Here is a 17,622-nt window from a genome sequence, read left to right on the forward strand (position 1 = left end):
ATTGAAGAGTTTCAGGAGAGAGGAATAATTATCAGAAATATTCAGTTTGGAAGGCTTATTCTGGCTGCTAAATGGAGAATGATGGGTATGTACTGTCTCCTTTTTCCCTCTCAAAGAAAGATGGTGATGATCTGTATTAGAGAGCTTGTACAGTGTGTAACTTTGAGTAAATATTTATAAGTGGAATCTAGAGAACTTGATGTCGATTGGATTGGAGCATGAAGGAGAGGAAGGAACTAAAGATGACACATGTTTCTGCCTTGAACAGATGGGTGATGTTTATGCCATTTACCAATAGGGTACACTGAAGAAAAAAACACGTTTCAGTGAAGTTATGACTTGTATTAGTTTCCTGTTGCTGCTCTAACAAAACCACCTACCATGGACTTAATGACTTAAAACATCAAAGTTTATTATTTTATAGTTCTGAAAGAACAGAAGTTGGAAATGAGTCTCATTGGGCTAATACCAAGGTGTCTTCAGCACCCTGTTCCTTTTTGGAGGCTATTGGCAGTAATCTGTTCTTTTGACTTTTCCAGCTTCTAGAGGTTACCAGCATTCCTTGTCTTGTGGTCCTTTCTACCTTCTTTAAAGCCAACACTGGCCAGTTGAATCTATTTCATGTTGCTCTTTCTCTTGTTCTGAGTCCAATGCCTCTCTCATCCCCTTTAAGAGCCCATTTGATTGCATTGGACTCACCCAGGTAATCCCACTTCACTTGAACAGCTAAATAGCATCTAAAACTCAACATGTCCACCATACTCATGATCCCCCCAACTTTCATCCATGATTTTCCCCATCTCAGTAACTGGCACCACCACGTGCTCTGTTGCTCATCCGACTTCTCTTTCCCACCTTACTTTCTAAGCCATCAGAAAATACAGTGGACTCGAACTTTCAGATATATCCTATATTGAGGCGCCTGGGTGACTTGGTTGGTTAAGCATCTGACTTTGGCTCCGGTCATGATCTCACGGTTCACGAGTTCAAGTCCCACGTCGGGGTCTGTGCTGACAGTTCAGAGCCTGGAGCCTTCTTCAGATTCTATGTCTCCATCTCTCTCTGTCCCTCCCCTGCTGGCACTCTGTATCTCTCTCAAAAATAAATAAACATTAAAAAATTTAAAAATTCAAATATATCCTATATGTGACCACTTCTCATGACTTTGCCTCTTCCACCTGGGTCCAAGCTGTCTTTTTCTCTTATTTAGATTATTGAATAACAGTAAAAAAAAAAATGTTTCCTAAGTGAACTTCCTTGCTTCTCCTCTTGCCCTCTTTAGCCTACTCTCATTATAACACCCACAGGGAGCCTTTTAAGCATATAAGTCAGCTTGTGTCCCTCCTCTGCCAAAGTATCTTCCCATCATGGTTAGAATAAAGCCCAAAGCTCCATGACCTGCAGAGCTTCACATGTGCTGGCCCCTGGCCTCCCCTGCCATCTCAGCACCTACTGCTCTCCCTTCACTCCAGCCACATTGGCCTCTTTGCTGTTCCTCAGATATCCTAATCTCCTCTCACTTCAGAGTTATTCCTTTGGGTCCAGAAAGCTCTTCCCCCAGGTATCTCTGCAGGTCTCTGCTTAGAGTGGTCTTCCCCAAACACCCCCTTTAAAATAATAGCCTGAATTTGTTTTCTCTTGCTGACATGACAAATTATCAGAATTTAGTGCCCTAATACAACACCACTGTAATAGCTTGTAGTTGTAGGTCAGCTGGCAAAGGTCTCGCCAGGCTAGCATCAAGGTATTGGCAAGGCTGTGCTACTTTCTGGAAACTCTGGGGGCAGAATCTGTTTTCTATTCATTCAGGCTGTTGTGAGAATTTAGTTATTTGTGCATGTAGGGCTGATGTCTCCGTTTTCTGCTTATTGTAACTACGGGCCATTTCTAGCCTTCATAGGCTGCTACATTCTTTGCCTTAAGGTCCCTTCCTCCATCTTCAAGGCCAGCAATGGGGGTTGAGTCCCTCTCACACTTTGACTATCTCCTGACTCTTCTTCTATTGTCATTGTCACATCGCTCTGACTCACGATTTTGCTTTCCTCTTTTACTTCTAAGGGTCCATATGATTTTATTGGGTCCATCTACATAATGCTGGATAGTTTCTCCATCTAAAGGTCCTTAATCTTAATCACATCTGCAAAATCCCTTTTCCCATATTGTGAAACATATTTTCAGGTTCCAGGATTAGGTGGGTAAGGTCAACATCTTTGTGGGGCCATTATTCTACCTACCACCTGGCCGTCTCCATCTCTCTGTCTACTTATGCTGCTTTATTTTTCTTAATAGTGCTGATCACAATGGTTGCTGATTGTTCAATCTTTGTCTCCCCCGCTATACAGTAAATTTCGTGAAGTTGGAGATTGTCTTTTTAAGTTACATTGGTAGATTCAGCACCTAGAGCAACACCTGGCATACAGTAAGTGCTCAATAAATAACTATTGAGAGAAGTATGAGTTTACTGTGGGGCATCTTGAGTTGGAAATGCTTACAAGATAGTCAAGCAGAGCTACGCAGTAGGCAACTGAGTATACTCATGGGATGTGGTATTTTGTTTTGTTTTTGATTGGTGGGATGTAGTAGTAAGCTCAAAAACAGGTAGCCTGGACTAAAATTCACACCCAGCACAGTCTAAGTGTGGACAAACCACATCAACCTCTGTCTTAAACTCGGGGGTAACTATGGCATTTACCTTTGGGGTTGTTGATAGGATGAAGTTAGAGTGTATGTATAAAGTGCTCACAGTTCCATGTATATAGTAAATAAACATATGTTATACTTTCTTTCACCATGTGGCACAGTGAAAAGAATGGGTAAAGTGGGAAGTGAGGAATGAAGTCACACCAGGACAGAGCCAATAGGAACACTAAGACACAGAGGGCAAGGAGGCAACAATAACAACAAAAGTTGAGACTGGCCAGAGAGATTGGAGGAAAATGAAGACAGTATCACACCATGGAAGTCTCAGGGAGCACAGATTGTTTCAGGAAGGAGCTCAGGGGGAGCAGTGTCAGATGCTGCTGAGAGGTGAAACAAAATAGTTCACAAGAAGGAGGTATTATCTTAATTTAAAGAATGAGAGTATTCATCAGAAGAAATGTTTGCTCAAAGTCCTGTAAGTAGTGAGAGAGTGAAACCGAGAGTACTATTTTTACCTGGTATCTGCCCTGGCTTATCCTTTGCAAAATAACATCTGGTTTTCTGGTATTTTAGCAAGTCACCCAGAATACAGGTATGTGTCAGTCTTCTTTTCATGTTGTTAGTCTGACCCTAAAAAAATCAATATTTGAAAACACACTGAATGGAAAGAAGTATGGGATTTGGGAGTAGAAAAGGGAGAAATGTAGATTACAGAAAGATGTAGTGGGACATAATGGAAGGAAGACTCCTCTCAAGTCAGTGCAGTGGGTACCAGACTTGTTTTATCTTTAAGTAGTTGGGTGGTCCTTGACTGCCTTCTAATCCAGGTTTGTCACCCTAAGACTCTTACACTTTTCAATATATTACACAAGCCATGGAAAATCCTCAAAACAACGTAGGTGCATTTGGAAATATCACTGCATTGGACCTAGCAAAGGAAAGGGAAGTGTGTAAACCATTACTGCCATGACGTTGGCCTTCCAGTAGCTATGTTGAAGTGCCCCCCAGCTTATGTGCAATTTATTCATGACGAATAGCCTATATTTTTCAATTCAGCCATGCATGTCAGGAATATTCCCTCTGGGCATAGAATTATTGAATTTAAACAAACACTTATTGGGCACCTATAATTGGTCAAACTAACAAGCATTTAGGTTGATTCAGACTATTGCCTACAACCTAATTAGTATTCCAATTTAACAAACTGTGCTAACTGGTCCCTGAAGGTTCATTAGTAAAGGTTTCCTTTGCTTCACAAATGTTCACTTAGAATTCCATACTTAAGAAATGAATGAATTAAACCACAACTTCATGTTCAAGAATGGTTCCTCCCCCAAGTTTAGAGAATTTGTATGCCCTGGTAAACTGTTTTGGACTCTTTGAGCATCAAAGACTAGTATTCAGAAATATCCAGGATAAGGAGACATTTGTAAATACCATTAATGAAAGCATGAGGCTTTAATTAAAGAAACATGGTTTGAGATGAAAGTAGTCAAGCTGTATATGAATTTGCCTATTGTTTGTGATTGATTCTCAGGACCACATGCCCAAGTAATAGATGTACCTGTGTTGTGCTAGAAGTGAATATTTTACTCCTCCTTTTTAGGTTTTGTAGTCATCAAAAACTAATCAAAACTTATTATAAGGCATTTGTGATAATGATACTTCAAGGTGGGTAGTAAGCAAGGCAAAATAAAGCAAATAATACACCTGTCAGAATATCCAGTACCCTACTCTGCTATAACTTCTCCTGAAGTTTTTTTTCCCCCAAACTTCTCAAAGAGTATGACATAGAAATATCTTCTGCATTTTTGTTAATGGCCTAAAGAATAGTCTTCAAAAATTTTTAATACATTAAAATGATTGGATACTTGTTCAAAAATATCAATATTACCTCCACTCCTCCTGTTTTAAACCACACAAAATCTATTGCTCCAGTATCTAATTGGCTGATGCCTAGAAAACTATTTCAATAGCACCCATTCTCTCTCCTTCCCTTAGCTTCTCAATTATATTTGTATTCTGTTAAAATTTCCCCCCACGTCCCACTCATCCTATTGAGAAGCTCTGACCCAAAAAAAGAGTAGACCTTTTGTTAGAAAAAAAAATATCCTTACATCAGAGAGAGTTGTCATAGGGTGAATTTGTTGAGTTAGGGTGATGAAGTAAAGTGGAAATTACCTGTATTACCTATTATAAAATATTTACACATTCTGAGGTAAACAATAGAGGTATGCTAAGTCAAGGCGTTTCTTTTGGGGGGCCATCATACACAGATTGAATTATGAGCATATTTTAGAAAGGAGTAACAGACCATGGTGAAGAGGGAGGGGAAGGCATCTTGTGTATTGGCAGAGGATGAAACAGACGAATCAGAGGTGAAGAATCACAAGTGTTTAGGATAGAGATGATATTAGGGGAAAGAACTTGCCACTTGCCAAATTTTCAGAAAGTACCAGTTATGACAAACAGCTCCCCCTTTTCACTCACACCTTCCCAAGGTCAGAAAGGTAATTGCATAATGAGATTGGACCCAGAATCTCTCTCTCTCCTCCTTGGTCTTAGGTTAGCCCTGCCACAGAGCATGCCTTCTCCTCCTCTCCCTCAGACTATGCCCCTACCCTGCCTGGGACTGGCAGGCAATTCCAGGGGAAGGCAAAGCTAAGCCTTGTTCTATTATCTAGCTTTATCAATAATAAGGCTGGTGCTGTATCCTCATCCCTTTGATTTCTGTGCATATTGCTCATCACATACGATCCAGGAGTTTAAAAGAAAGGCCATCTTATATGACCTTTAAATCTCAGTGCATGGCCTAATTGGAAAAGAAGCAGAAAATTAAGATAAACTTACTCTTTCTGAAACTACTTTCATCATGTAAATTTCTGTTTCTCTCTTCATATGAATTCTGGTCACTGCCATAAAAAGTCTGTTTCTTTGACCTTTCAAGGCCTCCCATGTTTTACTCCTACTCTACTTAAGCAATCTTTTTTCTCACTGTATGGGGCAGATCAGTCACACGGCTTGACATCCTCATGGCCCTTCCTAAAGGAACTGCTGTTCCTACTGAAGTGACAGTCACTTATGTACCATGTGATCCCTGGTCACAGCTGATTGGATTAGTGACGGGTGTGTGACCCAAAGGCAACCAATTGATAAACTGCTCAGCAATGCATCACATGGCTTTTTACAAAAAAATCTCTGCCCAAACAAGGCTTGAGGTAATGAACTGTGCCAATCAGATAGTCTTTCTCAGGGATTTGAAAGGGTAAAGAGTGAATCAGGAAATAGTCAAAGGGACAAGATGGTTGAAGCTGGAGATGTGAACCTCAAGAGAAACAGACAGAGAGACAGAGAAGTTGGTGGTATTAGGAGGGATGAATGGAGGGAACTTGCCTTTGACAGTACCTAGGGTACTGTCTACCTACACTGATTTATTTGACCTCAGAGGGCATGTTGTTTTACACCAAGTAGCAACACCTTTGCACATAAAATCTGGGATCCTGAACTTGGCCAGTGGGTCCTGCATGTTCTGTTCATATCCTACCTTTACTTAGCTCTTGCCTCTCTTCCATCCACGCACTGTCCATTGTCTCCTTGTCCTTGAAGCGTTTCAAAGGTACCAAGGTCTTTCCCTCCTCTATGTTTTCATACAGATTTTTCTCTCTGTATGGATTGCTCTACATCGTCCCAGTCACTCCCAGCCCTATTATTTTCCTGGCTGCTTCCTGTCATTTAAGTCTTGGGTGAAATGTCACTTCCATGGCTCCTCCCAACTGAAACACTATTCCTGTTTTATTCTTAGCACTTCACATGCCATTCTTTCATAGCATTAATCATATTTTTCAATTACATTTTTATTTGCATATTTATTTATTTGATGACTGCTCCTTCCATTAGTCTGGAAGCAATGTGGGGTAGAGATTACGTGCATTTTTGTTCACCAGTGTGTTCCTAGCATTTAGCTCAGTGCCTAGGACATTGTATATTCTTAATATCCTTTGAATGAATGAATGAATGAATGAATGAATAGTAATGAATTAATGGTTCCTCCACTTCTGTTTATTCCCATCTATCTCTCTCAAGTTCAGACATAAGACCCTTCCCTCCTTTTTCTATCTTGGTGTTTCTTTTCTAATCTTTTGCGTGTATACTTTGACCATTATAAGCACACTTGACATTTATTACTATATTATCTGTTATTCCTTAATTGTTTTATGTGCTCACTAGTATGCACTAGTAGAAGTAGGGAGAGTGGCTCATGCCATGTAACCCCTTCTTCCCCAGAGTGCCTAGCACAGTACCAGACTTGTTATGAAAATTTAATAAATACTTGATGACCCAAGACCCTTTCACCAAAAGATTGAGATGCAGGGTGCCTTGAAGTTCTAGACTACTTTTATCAGGAATAAAGCTTTTCAGTAGAAGGAGCTGTGCTTTCTATCATCATTGTCCCACTAATTGAGGAGTAAAGGCCCACAGGTACTGAGCTCTGGAGTTAGCACTGGGGAAATTTTAAGGACCATTTGTAAACATCGTTCTAAAATGTTTTTCAATTAAAACTTAGACAAATAAGACTTGCTTTGTGTTTTGAGTACTAATAATCAGACTCATGATTACTTTTGCATGAAGAAAGTCATTAAATGGTAAATGAGCCCTGTTTATTCATCTAAAAATTAGATTTTAGGTTGACTAACATAAAATTCAAAATTATTGTTCTTGGCTCTACTTTTTGTATCTGTTCTACTCAATTTTTTTTTTATTTTACTCTTTCATCTGTATCTCATCTCCAGATCTAGATTATAAAAATCTTTGAGAGTAGATATGATATCTTTTTTCTTTAAAAGTATTTATTATTTTAGCTTTACTTCTCATTAAAATTTTATGTACAATAAAACTGTACATATATAAAGTGTACACTTTAATGAGTTTTGATATATGCTTACACCCAAAACTATGACTACAATCAAGATACCAAACATTTCTAACACATCTAGAAGTTTCTGTGTACCTCTTACATTCATACCTTGTGCCATGAAATCACTGATATATTTCTAGGATTATAGGTAAATTTACATTTTAGAGACTTTTGTAGAAATGGAAACATATAGTATTACTCTTTTATTGGCTGTATTCTTTTCTTGATATGATAATTTTGAAAGTCATTCAATGTTGATGCATATATTAGTAGGTAGTACCTTTTGGCTGTTGAGTACCATTCCATTGTATGATTATACCACATTTTGTTTATTCACTGCTAATGAACATTTGTGTTATTTCCAGTTTTAGAATATTACAAATGAAGGTGCTATGAACACTTATGAATAAGCCTTTATGTGGACATAGGTTTTCATATGGATTAGGGTTATAGGTGATGGAACCACTGGATTATGCATGGCATATGTTTAACTTTTAAAAAGTCTGCTTGGATACCTGGGTGGCTCAGTTGGTTGAATGTCTGACTCTTGATTTGGGCTCAGGTCATTATCACAGGGTCGTGGGATCGAGCGCATGTTGTGCTCTATGCTGAGCATGGAACCTACTTAAGATTCTCTCTCTCTCTTTCTCTCTCTCTCTCTCTCTCTCTCTCTCTCTCTCTGCTCCTTGCCCTCTCTACAATAAAAAAACAAAATAAAAAAGACTGCCAAACTATTTTCTAAAGTGGTTACACCATTTAAATTCCCAGCAGTTCATGAGGACACATCATCCCAACACTTGGTATCGCCAGTGTTTTTTAATTCAAGCTATTTTCACGGGTTTTTAAAGGTATGTCATTATTTTAATTTTCTCTTGATGACAAATGATGCTGAACATTTTTTCCATGTGCTTACTATTCATTTGTATATATTCCTTTGTGAAATGTCTGTCAAATCTTTTGTCCATGTATCAATAGGCAAGTTGTAAGAGTTATTTATATATTTTGGATTCAAGTCCTTTGCCTGATTTAATTTTTAAATATTTACATTTATCTGCTTGAGGTAGAATTTTAGGTCATGGAGAATGGGTTGTATTTTTCTGGTTCTTTGTATTTTGAGTAATTTGGGAGTCTGTTATAGTCATTCTGAAAATTTTGTTGCATAGACTCTGGGTTCTATTATATTCCTCTGAGGATTTTTTTTTTTTTTTTTTACCATCAGTTAACCAGGAATGACATAAGCTATAACTCCTTTATGATTTCATGTGTATAGTGCTCTAAATATTCAGTTCTTTAATTGTTTACTGTGTTGCTTTAAATCTGTCATATGCATGGCTAAGGGGGGCAACCTGAACCTTTTTTAGTTTTCATACGTAGAACTAGGGGGTTCACTCATCTTACTTTCTCCCCCTGGGAGTTTCCTTCTCACTTTCCAGGGGCAGCTGTGGTTGCCCAGGCTCTTTCCTTGGCTCTTCTATCCAGAAAGATGGTGGTGCTTCTCTCATAGTTTAAGCTTCCTGGGTGACAGTAAAAGTCCGTAGCTGCAGCCCAACTGTGGGGCAAAGCCACAAGAAAACACCAAACTTGCTTGTTGGTGCTGCAAATTTCTACTGCCCTCCACAATCTGCCTGCTTTTGTTTACTCTTCAAAATCCTCAGCTTTGAATTCTTTTCCAGGGTCTGTAGTTGTTATGAGCAGGAGGATTGATCTATAAACGAGTTATACCACCTTGCTGGAAGTGAAACTCTGCCATATATTCTTCTATCTCTTTTATTCCTTGCTCTAATAGCTGTAGAACCAGAGCAGGGATTTAGAGATCAGGTCACTGTTTTTCTCTCTGCTTTTTTGTGAATATGTAAAGCCAAGACAAATGAAAGGACATATAGGCAACAAACAAAAGTTGGGAGGTTGGGGGAGAGGACAAAAGTGTCAAGGTTTTCCTCACCACAGAGTATATATTTTGGGTCTTAAGTGGGTGCCGATACATGGACTATATTTAATTTTTTTCTGCTTCTTTATAATAAATACCATTATTGAACATGGACTATGTGCCAGACACTGCACTTGGTGCTTTATATACATTATCTTTAATCTGTATGTGTGTAGGATTAAATATTTGTTTCAACTATGTGTCCCTATGTTAGGGAGTGGGGGCTCAGGAAGGTTAAACACAGTGTGCAATGTCACACAGTTTATAAGCAGTGGAGCTTGGGAGACAAATCTTTTTATCTCTGACACTGAAGCCCTGTCCCTCTTCCTTCATCACTGTACCTCTTGGGCTTGAATTCTACACATGTGTGTCTCTGCCTCTCTGTATTATTTTGACATAGGCATCATTTACTTTTCTTGACTTAGGGGGCTGTTAATGGGCCCTCCCAAAAGGGTTACCATCTATGCAGTAGGTTTCCAGATCTGTACAAAAACTGGGGCCTTAGAAGAATTTTATTTGCATCACAAAGGGAAGCCCAGTCTCATTTCCCTAGGTAGTTCCCCTTTTATCAAAAAGTACATTCCAGGTATTTGCTCACACAAACCTTCAATAATTGCTTGTTGAAATGAATTGAGTCTTTGGGAAAGTGTTTAGTGAGATCAAGTGAATCATTGAAATAACCGTGGCAGTTCAAAATCATATAGAATTTAAAAGATCTAGTAGTACCTTCAGTTGTGCCTTAACACATACATTGTAACAACTTGAAACTCATTAACTGCCTGTTCTCTGTCTTGTATGATCAATGGTCTGCTTTCACTTACAAGATTTTTTTTCTTGCTCTGCTTCGCAACAGAAGAAATGGGAACTAATGGATATACATACTAAAGTCAGAGAAGTTTTATATATTCTTAAGAAATTTCTCAACATTTCTTAATTTCTTTCAGAGTCAAAAACACAGCGGTTTTGTTCCTGAATTCTTTTCTATCCATAACATTATAGTTCTGTTTGTGTCTGTGAACTTGGTTATTTCTGAAAAGGGTAGGACTTTTTTCTTTCTATGACTCATTCAATGTGCACTTTGCAAACATTTATTTAGTACCTAACATGTGCCAGACACTGTTCTGAATCCGGGGTCAAAGCAGTGAGGAAAATTAAAAACAAAAACAAAAGCAAAAAAAACCACTATTGGCCACATGAGCTTACCTTCTAGTGGGGGAGACAGAGAATAGACTAATAAATTAATAAAATAACAAAGGGGAAAGTAAATATATTGTATGTCAGTGTTGATAAGGTATGTAAAGAAAAAGAAGTCGGAGAAAGGAAATAGTGCTTTTTTAAATAAGCCAGAGAATACCTCACATGATGGATAATCTTTGTGCCAGAACCTAAAGAAGATGAGGGATCAGGCTTTGGGCTATCTGAGTAAAAAGCATCCCAGACAGCTTGAGAGTCCGTAATGGCTTGTTATCTTTCCTATAAGACCAATGGTTTGAGGGCTTGTTATCTTTCCTATAAGACCAATGGTTTGAGGGGCCTGCATAGGGGAGGCCCTGAAGAAGGAGCTGTGGGCACATTCAAGGCACAGCAATAGGCCGGTGGGGCCAGGGCATGGCAAGCAAGGGGGTTAGGGACAGGGAGAGTGAGATCGGTATAGTACATAGAGCACTGTTTCTGAGGAAGACCCTGGGGGGGATGAAGGTGGGGTAGGTGGAGGGTTGACTTGAGCAGAGGGAGATGGTCTGACTCTTATTTCAGCAGGATTTCTGTGAATAGAATAGACTCTAGGAGATCCAGATCAAAGGAACAAAATAATGGAGGCAATGAAAATAATTCAGAGGTAAGATCCTGAAGGATTGGATCAGGGCAGTGACAGGGGAAGGGGAGAGAAGTGGTCACACTCTGGATGCATTTGCAGAGGGAGCTGCAAGATTTGCTGAGTGGAATGAGAGAAAAGAGGAAGTCAAGAATGAATCCCACATCCTGACCTGAGCACCAAGAACAATGTAGTTGTCATTAGCTGAGATAGAGAAGGCCTTGAGAAGACTATGTTACAAAAGAATAAGAATATAGTTTGTTTGTTTATTTAAAATGTTCTATTTATTTTTGAGAGAGAGAGAGCGCGCGAGAGCATGCACGTGAGCGAGCACAGGTTGGGGAGGGGCAGAGAGAGGGAGACAGAGGATCTGCGCTGACAGCACAGAACCCAACTCAGGGGTTGAAATCACGAACTGTGAGATCATGACCTGAGCCAAAGTCAGGTGCTCAACTGACTGAGCCACCCAGGTGCCCCAAGAATATAGTTTTTACCTGTGAAGTGTGAAATGTCCATCAGACACACAGTAGTAGGCAGTCGGATGCAAGAATCCAGAGTTTAGGAGACGGATTGGACTAGAGCCACAATTGTGAGAGTTATCAGAATATAAATAATAATTAATACCACGAATATGGTCAAGATTACCACTGATTCTTAGAGTGCTGTAAAATTAAGAGATCTGGGAGATGAAGAACAATAGGCGGGGAAGATATGGTCAGTGAAGTAGGGAACAAACCAGGAGAGCAGCTTGTCCCGGAACCCAAAATAAGAAAATATTTCAAGGAAGTGAGCAATCAATGCATCAGATGCTGCTAACAGACCAAATAAGATGAGGAATAACAATGTGGAGGTTGTTGGAGATCACGACTATATTAAAACAAGCCAAAGTAAAACAAGCCAAGTAAAAGAGCCAAAAGATGGGTTGCAAAAGTATTTTAGAGATACTTGGAAGAGAGAAACTGCCAACAGTGAGTGTAGAGAATGCCTTTCAGGGGGCGCCTGGGTGGCGCACTCGGTTAAGCGTCCGACTTCAGCCAGGTCACGATCTCGCGGTCCGTGAGTTCGAGCCCCGCGTCGGGCTCTGGGCTGATGGCTCAGAGCCTGGAGCCTGTTTCCGATTCTGTGTCTCCCTCTCTCTCTGCCCCTCCCCCGTTCATGCTCTGTCTCTCTCTGTCCCAAAAATAAATAAAAAAAGTGTTGAAAAAAAAATTTTAATAAAAAAAAAAAAAAAAGAAGAGAATGCCTTTCAGGAATTTACCTCTAAAAGAGAGGTAGACAAACTGGGGGTAGCTGGAGGCAGGTATAGGGTCAAGAATGCTTTTTTTTTTTTTTTTAGTTTAATAACATTGGAGAAATTGCAAGATGTTTGCTTGGGTGCTCCTGGAAATGACCCAATAAAGAAGAAGAAATGATGATGCAGGAGACCATGTGGAGAAATACTGACAAAAGTTGGGAAGGGGACGGAGGCTAGAACACAAGGGAGGGGCTGGCCTTAGATGAAGGATGGACAGCTCATTCAGAGCAAACAGGAGGGAAGACCTGACTCCCTTGGCAGATAGACAGGTGCATGTGGCACTTTCCTTCCAATTGCCAAAGCTGCTGGTGGATACCAAGGAAGATTAAACCATTTACAATTATGTTGGCATATAACATAAAGGCATAATAAAAATTCTTGATTTTACTGGGAAAAATAACAAAATCTGGAAGGGGTCAGCTTGTTCAGTGTTTCATTTTTCAAGATGAGAAAACTGAGACCAGGAAGTTATTAGCTACTTGTTGGTAGAATTGATGCCAGAACTCATGGTTTCTATCTCATAATCCTGTTCTTGGCTCACTACATTGTGTTACTTGGTTACTTAAAAAGTTATCATCTTAGTTGGTAAACATAATATTTTAAATGGAATATTTCTCTGTGAAGACATATCAATAAATAATATATTACCAAGTAGGCATACAGTAATAGGAAACCATGAATTGCAGTCTTTCGTGTTATTGTATCCAACCATCATAACAATCCTGAGTTGTGCGTGACTGTGACCAATTTTTCAGGTGAGGAAATTGATATCTTAAAGTAGTTAAGTAACTTATCTAAGGTTATAAGAGCCATAGGTGGTAGAACCAGATCAGAAATCCAAGTTTCCTGACTCAAATCAAATATAGTCTCTAATATGTCATTTCTAGTAATGAAATATCAACTCATGCTCCTGAGTTACCCAAAGGGTTAAATTTTTTTTCAATATCTTCCATTAAGGTAGAGAAATTATGAAGTCACATGCAATTGACTGTGCTTTAAGTGTTTTAACTGTTTTAACACTTGTTTTAAAGTGTTTTAACACTTCGGGAAATATGTTTTAGTTACCTGAAGATATCACTCATCCAGGACTTGTTACTTCCCAGCGATGGATGAGTGTTCAGACACAGAAGAGAGAACTGATGGTCAGAAGGCAGATTATGAAAATAAAACATTTGAGGATGAGTGCCACTTAAACCTCAGACAACCTGGTAGAAGAGTCATTGGTCCTTAGAGATACAGAAATGTTTTTCTTATTTCTTAGACTCTGAGATCATTGGTGAGGAGAGAAGCTGATATTTGAGAGGCAAGATTTAAGAGAAGATCCTGACTCTTGTCACTTGCGTGAGAGCAGAGAATCCAACCTGAAAATCCAGGTGAGATCAGGACCCCTTGGAAAACACTGCAAGATGTAATAAACAAATGTAAGACCAGTCATAGTGCCGATGGATAAGAAAGGACAAAGAAGACCCAAAAAAGTACCTCTGAAAGGAAACTAAGGGCAGGGTCCCACTCTGATTGAGCAGGAACATGCAGAGTCAGGGAAACCAACACAGCATTTTCAATTTGAAACCGAAAAAGGATAAGAACAGTATATTACCGTTCATGTCACTATGAATTAACTAAGTACTTTCAGGAGGTAGGAAAGCGAACTCTGTAAGATGTGAAGAGAACCCAAATCATTTGGCTTTTGACTTCTCTTATCTAGTCTTCATTTTTTATTAAAGCACTGACTACAAGGCAAGGTGAGTTTGAAGTGTCCACTCAGTAAGAACAGCGACTCTCAACTTGTAGACGGGGCCAAACAAGTAAAACTCAAATGTTTCTCGGTGCATCTCCAAGGTGGTGGCCCTATCATGAAAATTCTCCTTCAAGGTCAATAGAGATTTGTAGCTAGAAGGAGACCTTCAATTACTGGAAAGATTTTATTGTCAACTTGTTACCTCTCACTTTCCAACTTATCCCCTAAGGTCACTCTCACAAAAGCAAGAGAGTTCCAAGCCTCTGCCTAAGTCCTTCAACCATGAAAGAATGTGCAGAGTTACATAAGAAATGTTTACTAGCTGGGGTCGCCTGGGTGACTCAGTAGGTTAAGTGTGGGACTCTTGATTTCAGCTCAGGACATGATCTAACCGTTCAAGCCTCATGTCTGGCTCCACAGTGCGGAGCCTGCTTGGGATTTTCTCTCTCCCTCTCTCTCTCTGCCCCTTCCCCGTGCATGCACACACTCTTCAATTAAAGAAAGAGGTGAGGAGTACTTGGGTGGCTCAGTTGATTAAGCGTGGAACTCTTGATTTCTGGTCAGGTCATGATCTCACAGTTCATGAATTAGAGCCCCATGTTGGGCTCCGTGCTGACCATGCAGAGCTTGCTTGGGATTCTCTGTCTCTCCCTCTCTCTGCCCCTCCCCTGCACATGCTCCCTCTCTCTCCCAAAATAAATAAACTAAAAACAACAACAACAACAGTAAAAAGAAATGCTTACTAGCTGTACAGACCTGGGAAAGTTACTTAACATCTCAACACTTAATCACTTCATTTTAGCCTGCCCTCCCATCTGTCTAGGGCTGTGCCTTAGTGGGTAGGTCTAATTCAGCATCTATCTACTCTCTCTTCTCCGACTTTCATGTTTTGGATACAGGATCATGTTTCATTTGTGCAGTCTGATCATTCATTCATTCACTCTTCATTTATTTAAATCAACAAATATTTTTCAAGTGCCTTCCAAGTGCCAGGCCTTTTGTTATGTCCAAGGTATATATTGGTGAATAAAATAGACAAGATTCTTCCAATATTGAGAAGGTCCTGCGTTAGTGTGCTGGCATTTCTTCCTGGAAATCTTTGACTTATGCCGAGTTTTGGTGAGATTGCATCTAAATGAAAATATATCCTGGTGCATTTCAAGCCTTCATAGAGAATCTCAAGGAATGAAAATTTTCGTACAAGCACATTTCTGTAAAAAGCCAACTAAATGGCAAAGTCAAGTAAATAAGAATTAAAGGTAAAGGTAAAGCTAGTTAAATAAATGCATTTTTCTTAATAAGTGCAATTTTAAGTCTTTTATATTATTTTTGAGGTCTAAACGTAAGGAAAGGTGCAAATTTTCAGTATTGCTTTGGATGAAGTGTGATACCATGGGAACTGTTTGAATTCATCTTGCACTGTCTTTTGGTAGTTATCCCAATATGTGTGTGTACTTTTTTTTTTTAAACATGTGATATCTAGGATCCTGAGAAGGTAAGCAAAGTCCTGTAGCTGTGCTTCTGAGAAGCGAGAAAAAGCAGGTTAGAGGAACATCTGGGGACAGAATACACAAACCTGTCACCAAAACTAAGCAGCTATAGCACATAGTTTTTTTCAAAAACAGATTAATAAAGAACAAAAAGCCTGAAATATTGTATCATTAAAACATACACACATGTATGTGCACAAATATCCATATCCACCTACACACACACACACACACACACACACACACACACACACACACACTAAAAATCAGTGTCATTTGGGTAAATAATAATTTGATTTTTAAAAGACCCCTGGTCATGGTACTGTGCAATTACAATTTTAACAACGACAAACTTTAATTAACTAGCTGTGAAATGCAAGCTGTTCTAAGCTGCATAAACATTATGTGTTAAACAGGACTTTCTAATGGAACTAGCCAGCTTAATTCTAGTAATCAAGTTAATACCTAAGAGATTCATTGAGTATTGTCCTTTCCTACGTTTTATTAATGGTTTGTGGAAAACTCAGCCACATAAAATGTAGAACTGCTTCAAAATTACAGACTGCACTCCAAATTGGATGGAAAGAAAATAAATATCAAAAGCAAACTCTGGGAAACGGTGTATATGATTGAAATATAGTTGCTTGGCATGCATGTATTTTGATCATGTACTTTTTTCTTCATGTTCACCTTGATTCCTGTGTTTATTTTAGAGGTCTAGAATTTATACTCTGGGAATAGTGTACGTGGAGTGGTGAATCTGACCTTAATGACTTACTAATTCAGAAGCTCTACTTTTTCTTTAAAATATAATCTAGGGGCGCCTGGGTGGCGCAGTCGGTTAAGCGTCCGACTTCAGCCAGGTCACGATCTCGCGGTCCGTGAGTTCGAGCCCCGCGTCAGGCTCTGCGCTGATGGCTCAGAGCCTGGAGCCTGTTTCCGATTCTGTGTCTCCCTCTCTCTCTGCCCCTCCCCCGTTCATGCTCTGTCTCTCTCTATCCCAAAAATAAATAAACGTTGAAAAAAAAAATTTTAAAAAATAAAATAAAATAAAATAAAATAAAATAAAATAAAATAAATAAAATAAAATAAAATAAAATAAAATAAAATAAAATAAATAAAATATAATCTATATAGGGGTGCCTGGGTGGCTCAGTCAGTTAAGCGTCTGACTTTGGCTCAGGTCATGATCTCGCTGTTTGTGGGTTCCAGCCCCGTGTTGGGCTCTGTGCTGACAGCTCAGAGCCTGGAACCTGCTTCAGATTCTGTGTCTCCCTCTCTTTCTGTCCTTCCTGCGCTTGTACTATCTCTCTGTGTCTCACAAAAATGAATAAATGTTAAAAAAATTTAAAATGTAGTCTATATATTAATGCTCTGGCACAACTCACTATGATACCACATTTAGTATGGTACCAAGAATATAGTAGGTTCAATAAATATTTGTGAAACTGGACTTGATTTTGCTGGTCTCCATCCAAGTAATGACTGTTCTTTATTTCTCTTCCCTTTCCCTGTCTGTGAAGTAAAGCCTATGCGTATTCTATCTACAGTGTCCTATAGGATGCTCAAAACTCAACCTATCCAAAGAGAAATTCATCCTTGTTCATACATCTATGATTCATGGCATTAACATCTGCCTAATCATGTAAACCAGGAAAATTGAAGCCATCCTTTCTTTGCTCTCTTTAAACAACTCCTGTCAGTATCTGTCAAATTATGTGACTACTTCTCCATACCTCTGGCTGTTACCTTAGTCTAGTGCATTGTATCTTTGTCTAGGTTGGCACAACATGCTCCCAAATGGT

The sequence above is a fragment of the Puma concolor genome, chromosome F2, assembly GCF_028749965.1.
Source record: "Puma concolor isolate L17-30 chromosome F2, mPumCon1.1.hap2, whole genome shotgun sequence".
Lineage (NCBI taxonomy): Eukaryota > Metazoa > Chordata > Mammalia > Carnivora > Felidae > Puma > Puma concolor.